Source organism: Pimephales promelas, chromosome 22 (genome assembly GCF_988280905.1).
Source record: "Pimephales promelas chromosome 22, fPimPro1.hap1.1, whole genome shotgun sequence".
NCBI lineage: Eukaryota > Metazoa > Chordata > Actinopteri > Cypriniformes > Leuciscidae > Pimephales > Pimephales promelas.
This window is the reverse complement of record NC_142790.1, coordinates 3,409,239-3,418,076: the sequence shown is the minus strand read 5'-3', so window position 1 is coordinate 3,418,076 and position 8,838 is coordinate 3,409,239. Positions and strand designations below refer to the sequence as shown.

The following is an 8,838-nucleotide window of genomic DNA, read 5'->3' as shown; positions in this document are numbered from 1 at the left end:
GCCCAACCCGGTATCACGACAAGACATGAAATAATCACGTTGGTCCACTTTGGAAAACGTGTAGATGTCACGGTTTAACAAAACCATAAATAGGGCTATACTGCCCTCTTGTGTCAAATTATATTTCTATATTTATTTTTCCAACACATAAAACCTAACCCGCAATAAAACCCATCCAACACACCATTAAACTCAGTGGCTCAGTTGATAAAGCGTTGGGCTTTAATCAAGGAGACCTAAGTTCAAATCCCATTCTTTCTTACGTTAAATTGTTGTGATTATATCAAACAAAGTGGCCAAAACAACATTTCTCCAACCGGCCACTTTGTTTGATATAATCACGTTGTTTTGGCCACTTTGTTTGATATAATCACAATAATTTAATGTGAGAAAGAATGTGATTTGAACTCGGGTCTCCTTGCTTAAAGCCCAAAGCTTTATCAACCCAGATAGCAAACTGACATTGAATCAACGTGGAAATATGACATCGAAACAACGTTGATCTGACATTGATTTGCTCATCGAATTAACATTGAACCAACGTCAGACGCGTCATTCTTTCAAAACTAACGGAAAATCAACTTGAAATCAACGCGTTGTTTCAACGTTATGAAAGCAAACCAATTTTCGATTTTCATTTAGCTTTGAAGAATGCCGCGTCTGACGTTGGTTCAACGTTAATTCGATGAGCAAAATCAACGTTGTTTCAATGTCATGAGAGACGTCGTTTCCACGTTGATTCAATGTCAGTTTGCTATCAGGGAACTGAGCCACTGAGTCTGATGAGTACAATGGTGTATTGGATGGGTTTTATTTCTTGGAAAAATAAATATAGAAATATAATTTGACACAAGAGGGCAGTATAGCCCTATTCATGGTTTTGAGTTTGGTTTAAACTATCACTATCAGTTAAACCGTGACATCTACACGTTTTCCAAAGTGGACCAACGTGATTGTAAGTGGCCACTGGAGGCCGCTAGAGGTAGTGCATTCTCAGTCAGGTAATGGGCTATATGCACGCATAAATTCCGCATTTGACGCAAGGATGCTCGTCCATTTCCGGTTGTGGAGATTAAAGCGGAGGAAAACCGAGGAAAACGGGATTATGGCAGAGTCTTCAAAATGTATTGTCCTCCAGTCTTTGAAATGAAACGTACATGCGTTTAGATGCAATTTTATATATAGTTATGTTTATTTAATATAATTTTAAAAAGAAGCATTAACACAACGAGGGGTGTCTGTTTTATCTGTTTTTGTGACTAACGTTTTATTAGTATAACCATGGAGTATAAAATTCAATATAAATTCTCGGTATTGCATTGGACTCTACGATCGGCGGAAGTCATCGAGCATCCTTACACCTTCACCGGAAATACCGCCGTGCATAGAGCCCATTCATGTGACTGGGTTTGAGGCTGTGCACCCAGGAACCTGTATAGACCATTTCACAAGATGTAAACAACACTGGTCCAGAAGCACTTCCTGTTTCAGTTTTTTAACACTACATAAAAGCTGGGATAAAATGCAACCAACAGAACATTTAAAACTGAATCAAAAAAGTTAAACAAACATCTTTAAGATGTTTTCTTTACATGTGAAATAAAGAAAACAGTTACAAACTGAAACAGGAATTGCTTCTGGACCAGTGTTGTTTACATCTGTGAAATGGTCTATAACTAATAATTCAATTTGCATGACTTCTCTCATCTCCGAAGATCAGGGACATGTAAGTTGACTCTTAAACTGTGTAAATTGTGAAATCCTGGTGCTCTTCACTTTACAATATTAAGTAGTTCATGTATTTCCATTTTCATGCGTTTTTGGTGAAGTTTGCTTTGTCTTATATTTCCACACATGTGTGTGCTGTTTTAGTTCAGAGACCTTCAAGCTAGCGGCTAATTCCGAAAAGCAGCAAATCTAAAATTTGCACCCTTGGTGAGCGGAGTAAGGTGTGTATCATTTGGCTCTATGTATAATAGGACTTCAAGGATGTAAAATGTCAAATTTTGACTGTTATTGGAAATTATTTTTGTTGTTTATCTTGTAGGCCCTACCATGAATATGTTAAGTAGGACAAAATTGTCTTTGGTTGTTATTTAAATAACTTCAAAGGTCACTTGATTTTCATTGTAAAATGCATCTTGATGTACTGTAAATGAGGTGAGGATTTTGTTTGCGAATTTGTGTCTAAATGATCATTAATCAGCTATTTGTGTTTACTTATAGTTTTCACGGTGCTCACGCTGATTTGGATGAATAAAATTACTGCACCCGTTTGAGACTCTCTGCCATTTATTAAGGAGCCAAGGGCTGCAACAGTGATTATTTGGCCAGCAGCCATATCACCCTGTAGCCCAAGACTGGTTGCCCACTGAAGCTAAGCAGGGCTGAGCCTGGTTAGTACCTGGATGGGAGACCTTCTGAGAAAGCCAGGTTGCTGCTGGAAGAGTTGTTAGTGAGGCCAGCAGGGGGTGCTCACCCTGTGGTCTGTGTGGGTCCTAACGCCCCAGTATAGTAATGGGGATACTATACTGTCAAAAGAGCACCGTCCTTCGGATGAGACGTTAAACCGAGGTCCTGACTCTCTGTGGTCATTAAAAATCCCAGGATGTCTTTCGAAAGAGTAGGGGTGTAACCCCGGCATCCTGGCCAAATTTGCCCAGTGGCCTCTGTCCATCATGGCCTCCTAATCATCCCCATATATATATACCAATTGGCTTCATCACTGTCTCCTCTCCACCAGTAAGCTGGTGTGTGGTGAGCGTTCTGGCGCACTATGGCAGCCGTCGCATCATCCAGGTGGATGCTGCACACTGGTGGTGGTTGAGGAGATTCCCCCCTCTATGTGAAGCGCTTTGAGTGTCCAGAAAGGCGCTATATAAATGTGATGAATTATTATTATTATTATTATTATTTCACGTCTTGTCGTGATGAGTTTCTTCCCGTTGCTAACGGAACTAGGTCGAGTATTTAAAAGGTTAAGGTTAACACGGTTAACGTGGTTTAACGTCGATGTAATACGTTGTTTTAGCGTACCCTTTACGAGGAGCTGGACGCCGGAAAAATAGACATTTTACTCATTTAGGCTGCTTCATTAAAAACGTGACATTTAGACGTTTTCTTCGGCGTGGATCAAATGAATCCTTTTCACCTTAAAATTAATAAATGTATTTTTTTTTTCTGCATTTTTTTGCATTTTAAATAATAGACCATTTCTCAGTCATCATCAATAAAACAAAATCCCATTTTTCTCGGTTTAATGAAAACCAATAGGTCGTTATGGTAAGTTTAAGTTTCAGTTTCACGTTTGAGGGGGTTAAACCGTGACATCTACACGTTTTCCAAAAGTGGACCAACGTGATTATTTCACGTCTTATCGTGATACCGGGTTGACGTCTTGTCGTGATACCGGGTTGCAACCGGCACTGAAGTTACAGGAGTTTCTTCCCGTTGCTAAGCAACGGAACTAGGTCGAGTATTTAAAAGGTTATGGTTAACACGGTTAACGTGGTTTAACGTCGATGTAATACGTTGTTTTACTGCGGTCAAGTGGGCCGCGCGTGGAAAATACACGGTCAAGCTAGCCGCACATTTTGTTTATTTTTTTTTGCATGCACGTCAAATCCTGCATGGTATGGGTGCTGAAAGACGCCAAAATTGATTTTAAGACTCTTTTGCCTGATATTTTCCATCGTATTAGGACACAAATAATACAATTTCATGATCTTTTCCTAACACATGACTTTTAATAATTGTTTGTTTGTTGTTATTGTAATGTTTCTAGGCTAAAATATTAATTATACCAATTATAATGTATTCATGTTCATATTATTAAACATTATCATACATTTTTATAGTTAATATTTACGTTTTTTTAGACACTACTTTCTGCTATTTTCCATCTTATTCTGAGACAAAAAAACATATATTTCTTTAAAAAAACATGACTTTTTCATTTTTTATTATTATTTTAATGTTTGTAGGCCTATATATATGATTTACATTAATTTAAATTGTATTTTTAAAGATTTAATTTATTCATGCTCGTGTTAATGTTAATTATCATACATCATTTTTTTATTTATTTAATTGTTAATTTGAATGTTTATATTGTTACGGTTGTGGTGTAATGCAGCTATGTTGGTTCTGCTGTTGTTGCTGCTGTCTCCTTCTCCTTTAGGATTGGTCCTGGATCTAACAACACGCTGATTTTGATTGGATCAGAGGAGAGGCCTGGACCATAAATTCCCTGGAATACCACTAGAGGGGGCGCTCTGCCATTGATTGCAACTGGGGTTGTACTGTGTGTTTGCGCTCTGTGAAAATGTAGCACAATCGTGTGATTAATGTGCTCTTGTATGGTTTCTTTGATCCTGAGTGATTTGTGCTAAAACGCCAGTGTTGATGATCTCATCTGTATGTGTATGATTATTTGAGAAGCCGTAGGGGGTGAGTACCTTGTTTCTTTTGTAGGCTGAAAGGCCTTTGTTTTTCTCCTGTTTATTGGTAGTTAAGGAGGTAGGGTATTTCATTGTATGTTTTGTTTTCTTTTATTTTAATTCATAGGTAAGGTAGTTTCTTTGGGGAAAGCTAGTTCTGTTTGGTTTATTATTTTGGCATTAGCTCACCCCTGAAGATCTTGCTTCTAATCTTTTTCCTGTTTGTTTTCTTTGTTAATTTATTTTCCAGATATTGTTTTGGTGAATGATAAGAAATGCTGCTTTTGAAACAAATCCAGAATGATAATAAATTCAAGCTAACTGAAGGAATTGGTGTTAGTGTTTATGTTACTGTCTGACCTAGACCAGGGACCGCAACAATATATATATATATATATATATATATATATATATATATATATATATATATAATTTGATTTTTATTATACATTATTATTGCCTACTTTATTAATGTAAATTAAATTGAATATTAATTATCGATAGATAGATAGATAGATAGATAGATAGATAGATAGATAGATAGATAGATAGATAGATAGATAGATAGATAGATAGATAATCTTTATTCAGGACACACAAGATGGTCCATAGCCCTATACATATACCATAATATTACAAAGTGCATTAAAAAGAAAAGGAAGAAAGAGAGAGAGAAAAAAAGGAAGAAAAAAGAACAGAGTTCTATAAAATGACTACACAGTCAGTATTCTACAATACATACAAAAAAGTGTTCAAATGTTAACATACAAACTAAAACGCCAATGATTCCACAAACCAGAAGTGAACCTAACAGCACTCAATGCCGGATTCACTAGTGTTTTGATGATGCTGTTATGTGACTCTGCTAGTCTACACATACATTTGTACATGAGATTCCTGAGTACAGCAGGACATGTGGATACGTTAACACTTACACACATTTGACTCGCACTGCCCCCTCGTGGCAATTTAAGCAGCAACCGCAACCCATCATTATATTTTTTCTGCAGAGTTTCTGCAGACTACTTTTTTTATAACGCCGCCACAAGTGAGCAGTGTACATCGGAGTACAAAAAGCTTTAAAAAGTCTAATCTTTACAAAAAGTGAGCACATATTAAATTTGCGATTCAACATATTAGCTTGTGCATATATCATACAGTACTGTCTATAAATGTCCCTATCATCAGACAGGTCATCAGTGATATAATGTCCCAAGTATTTGACCTCATCACACACTTTCAGTAAAGTACCAGACAGATAAAATGCAGGAAATGAGAGTTTACTATCCACCCTGCTTCTAACAATCATTATATTACTCTTCTTAGAGTTGTAAGTAATGTCAAAGTCCAAACCATATTGGGAACAGACCCGATAAATTTATTTAGCATTTTTTTTGTTGAATTTAATGTTTGTATATGTATACACTCATTATTAATATATGTAATGATGATTATTTACTTATGTAATTATTTTACTTTTTTATGTTAATGTAAATGGCAAATATGATACAACAGGCTTTTAGTGGCTTTTAATCTTTCAATTATCATATATATAATATATATATATATATACATATATATATGATAATTGAAAGATTAAAAGCCACTAAACATCCATCCATCTATCCATCGCGGGAGACGACGGCTTCGCGGCGCCTTGTGCTGTGGCCGGGGGACAAAATAAAATATTTCTTAAGCCTGGTATGTTTTAAATAAGTTTTTATTTAATTTTTTTTTATAAGTAAAGGCATAATATAACCAGTTTAATTGTAGTGCATTGACAATAGTTTTATATAATTAGTTTAGTAATTAAATTAACTTGGTCCATAAACTTGATCTGAAAATTTGGTCCAACACACTTGCATGTAATAATATGAAACTCGGTACACTTATAGATCACATCAGGCCAAACAACTTTCGTGCTCTAAGTTTTACGACAGTTCAAATGGAAGTCGGGAATTATGGGTTGTTTGAATAAATCTCCTAGGAGAAATACATCAAATTACAACGCATGTGTTTACCAATCACCACCAAACTCGGTGTGCATGAAGTCAAGACATTGAGGATGCTCAATTCCGGACAGATTTTTGATATCTCGAACGGTTTGGCCGTGGCGAGGAAATGAATTTTATGACTAAAAAAGGACACATAAAATGTGTTATAACTTTGCTCGTTTTACCTACAGTTACAAAACTTGCCACGTATATTGTTAGAAAGCCAATCAACTTTCTAATTGAAAAAAAAAAATAAAAAACAGTAAGAAACTCAGACCAAAAGAAAGTCAGATATTGTAGTTTGGATTTGTATCTTGTCTCTATCAGTGTCTGTGGGGGAGGAGGAGGGAGGAGGAGGAGGAAGGGGGGGGGGGGGTTTGCTGGTGTCTGTGTTTGTGGGTGTCTGTGTGTGTGTGTGTGTGGCTGACTGTAGATTTTTCCTGTAGGTCCTTATTTTTTTGCATAACAATTTTGTATTTTTTTAAATGACAAAATATGCATATAACCCTAATCTTTTAAATGTATAGTTTGCTTTAAATAAAAGTAAGACAAATTGGTAAACTACAAATTGGTAATTGAAGCTGAATGAATTTAAAATCCATGTGCTATATTTCAATATTTGCTTTCCTTAAAATTGTAAAACACTAACCTCATTCTCATCTGAATTACAAACATTTTTTTTTGTATACAATAATACTGTGATTAAAAAAGAAACATCAAACGTGTTTTTAGTCAATGTAGAATGTGTAACTTAAAAATAAACAGATTAGTGCTTTGTTTGAGGACAATAATATTCTCTGTCTTTGTGTGTGTGTGTGTGTGTGTGTGTGTGTGTGTGTGTGTGTGTGTGTGTGTGTGTGTGTGTGTGTGTTTGTATGTATATATAATTTGCAGAGCCCTCATTGATGCAAGCTCTTCAGCACACTTCTCTTCAACAGTCAATGCGGGGCTTAAGTTTTGCACGTCGTGCAGAATAACCCTCTTTATGTGTATTATTATTTTTATCGTAAGAGACTTTGTTAGATATTACATGACATAATCCAAGAAAGTCTGTTACTATAATACCGGTAATGATGTTTTGGCGCTCGTTGTATGTGTGTATGCAATGTATTTTTCCCCTCGGGGCTTGCCGTAGATGGGTCGTGTGCAGACTGCGCACTTGGTAGGCTACTGGAGTGTCGCGGGTTTTTGGAGGTCTGTGTGGAGTTCAAACTGCTATGTTTATTATTTATTCAAACAGTTAGGCTACACTTACACCTTGAAGGTTATGTTCCCCTGCGGGCTGTTTTCTCCAATACCGATACCGTGACTAGGCGCAGTTGCGCACAAATTGTCTATGCACGCGCGAGGTGTCTAGAGGATTATGCGCAAAGTGCGCATGACTGAAACGCTGGCAGACACAGCAGCAGCAGTTGTAACTTGTAGGCAGGTATATTGATAATTAAATCAGAGTTTTGTTGTCTTGAATGATTCATTCAGTCATATTCATTCATTCATTGATTTATGTCACTTGTTTAAGTAATCCAAAAAAATAAAAAATAACCCCGATTAGGGGGCCCCCTGGTGGCCCCTAAGCGGCCGCTTAGTTCGCTTATGCCTCGGGCCGGCTCTGGTGTGTGTTCAGAGCCTCATTGGTCTGTCACCGCTAGTCAATGTCAGAATATTTGAGATGGCCAATCAAATCAAAGTAGGCGGGCTTTATGTTCACAGACGCTGAGCGCGAATTTTAACAGTCCAACTCGATGCTTCAGTGTACGGTCAAGTGCGAGATAAGATGTAAGTATATATTTGACAGTTTTGTTGGTCATAAATGTTAAACGAATGACAAAAAATAAATTGGCAAACTAATATAGTTTTGTCTAATTTGGCCATTTTGAACTGAAAGACCTATGTAACATGTAGCCAATTGTGAGGGGACAAGCAACATGAACAAAGCCTTTTTCATCATGTTAGGCACAGGATAATGAATGTGTGTGTACATATTGAGAATAAAATACAAATTGTTGCCTTTAGTAAATTAAAAAAATAATTTAATTATTAATTTTTTTAGGGGGGGGGGGGGAGGGGGGGAATTATGATAAATGGCCAGCAGCGGCACTGCACGTAGTTAACTGATTTTTTTTAATGAAGGCAGTTTTTTTTCTCTTCATGCATTTGCGTAGAGGCGCCACTGCACATTAGCGCCCACCACTCATTACAGCCGCGCAATTTGGACCCATGCAACCTTTTATTCAAATAAACAAGCAAAAATGTTTTAGATTGGCCTACAAGTGACATTTTTGATACAACAGCAAAACTAGGCCTAATAAGACTTAACTATAGTCTGAATATAAAGTCAAAGTGTTATTAAAGGAGAGTAATAAAATAAGAACGAATAAACGTAATTACAAGCAATGGCCAAAAGC

At 36.6% G+C, this 8,838-nt stretch overlaps 1 protein-coding gene across 4 annotated transcripts in view; it reads left to right on the top strand.

Annotated features, from left to right (window-relative positions):
• Positions 1-4,790, top strand: part of sugct (succinyl-CoA:glutarate-CoA transferase) — a 339,439-nt gene extending 334,649 nt beyond the window's left edge. For 3 of the 4 annotated variants that reach the window (XR_016149389.1, XR_016149391.1, XR_016149390.1), the window contains one exon: positions 4,181-4,790. The gene's annotated coding sequence lies outside the window, so the exon portion shown is untranslated. The remainder of the gene's footprint in view (positions 1-4,180) is intronic. The other variant, XR_016149392.1, reaches the window with a different exon arrangement.
• The last annotated feature ends 4,048 nt before the right edge of the window (positions 4,791-8,838 follow it).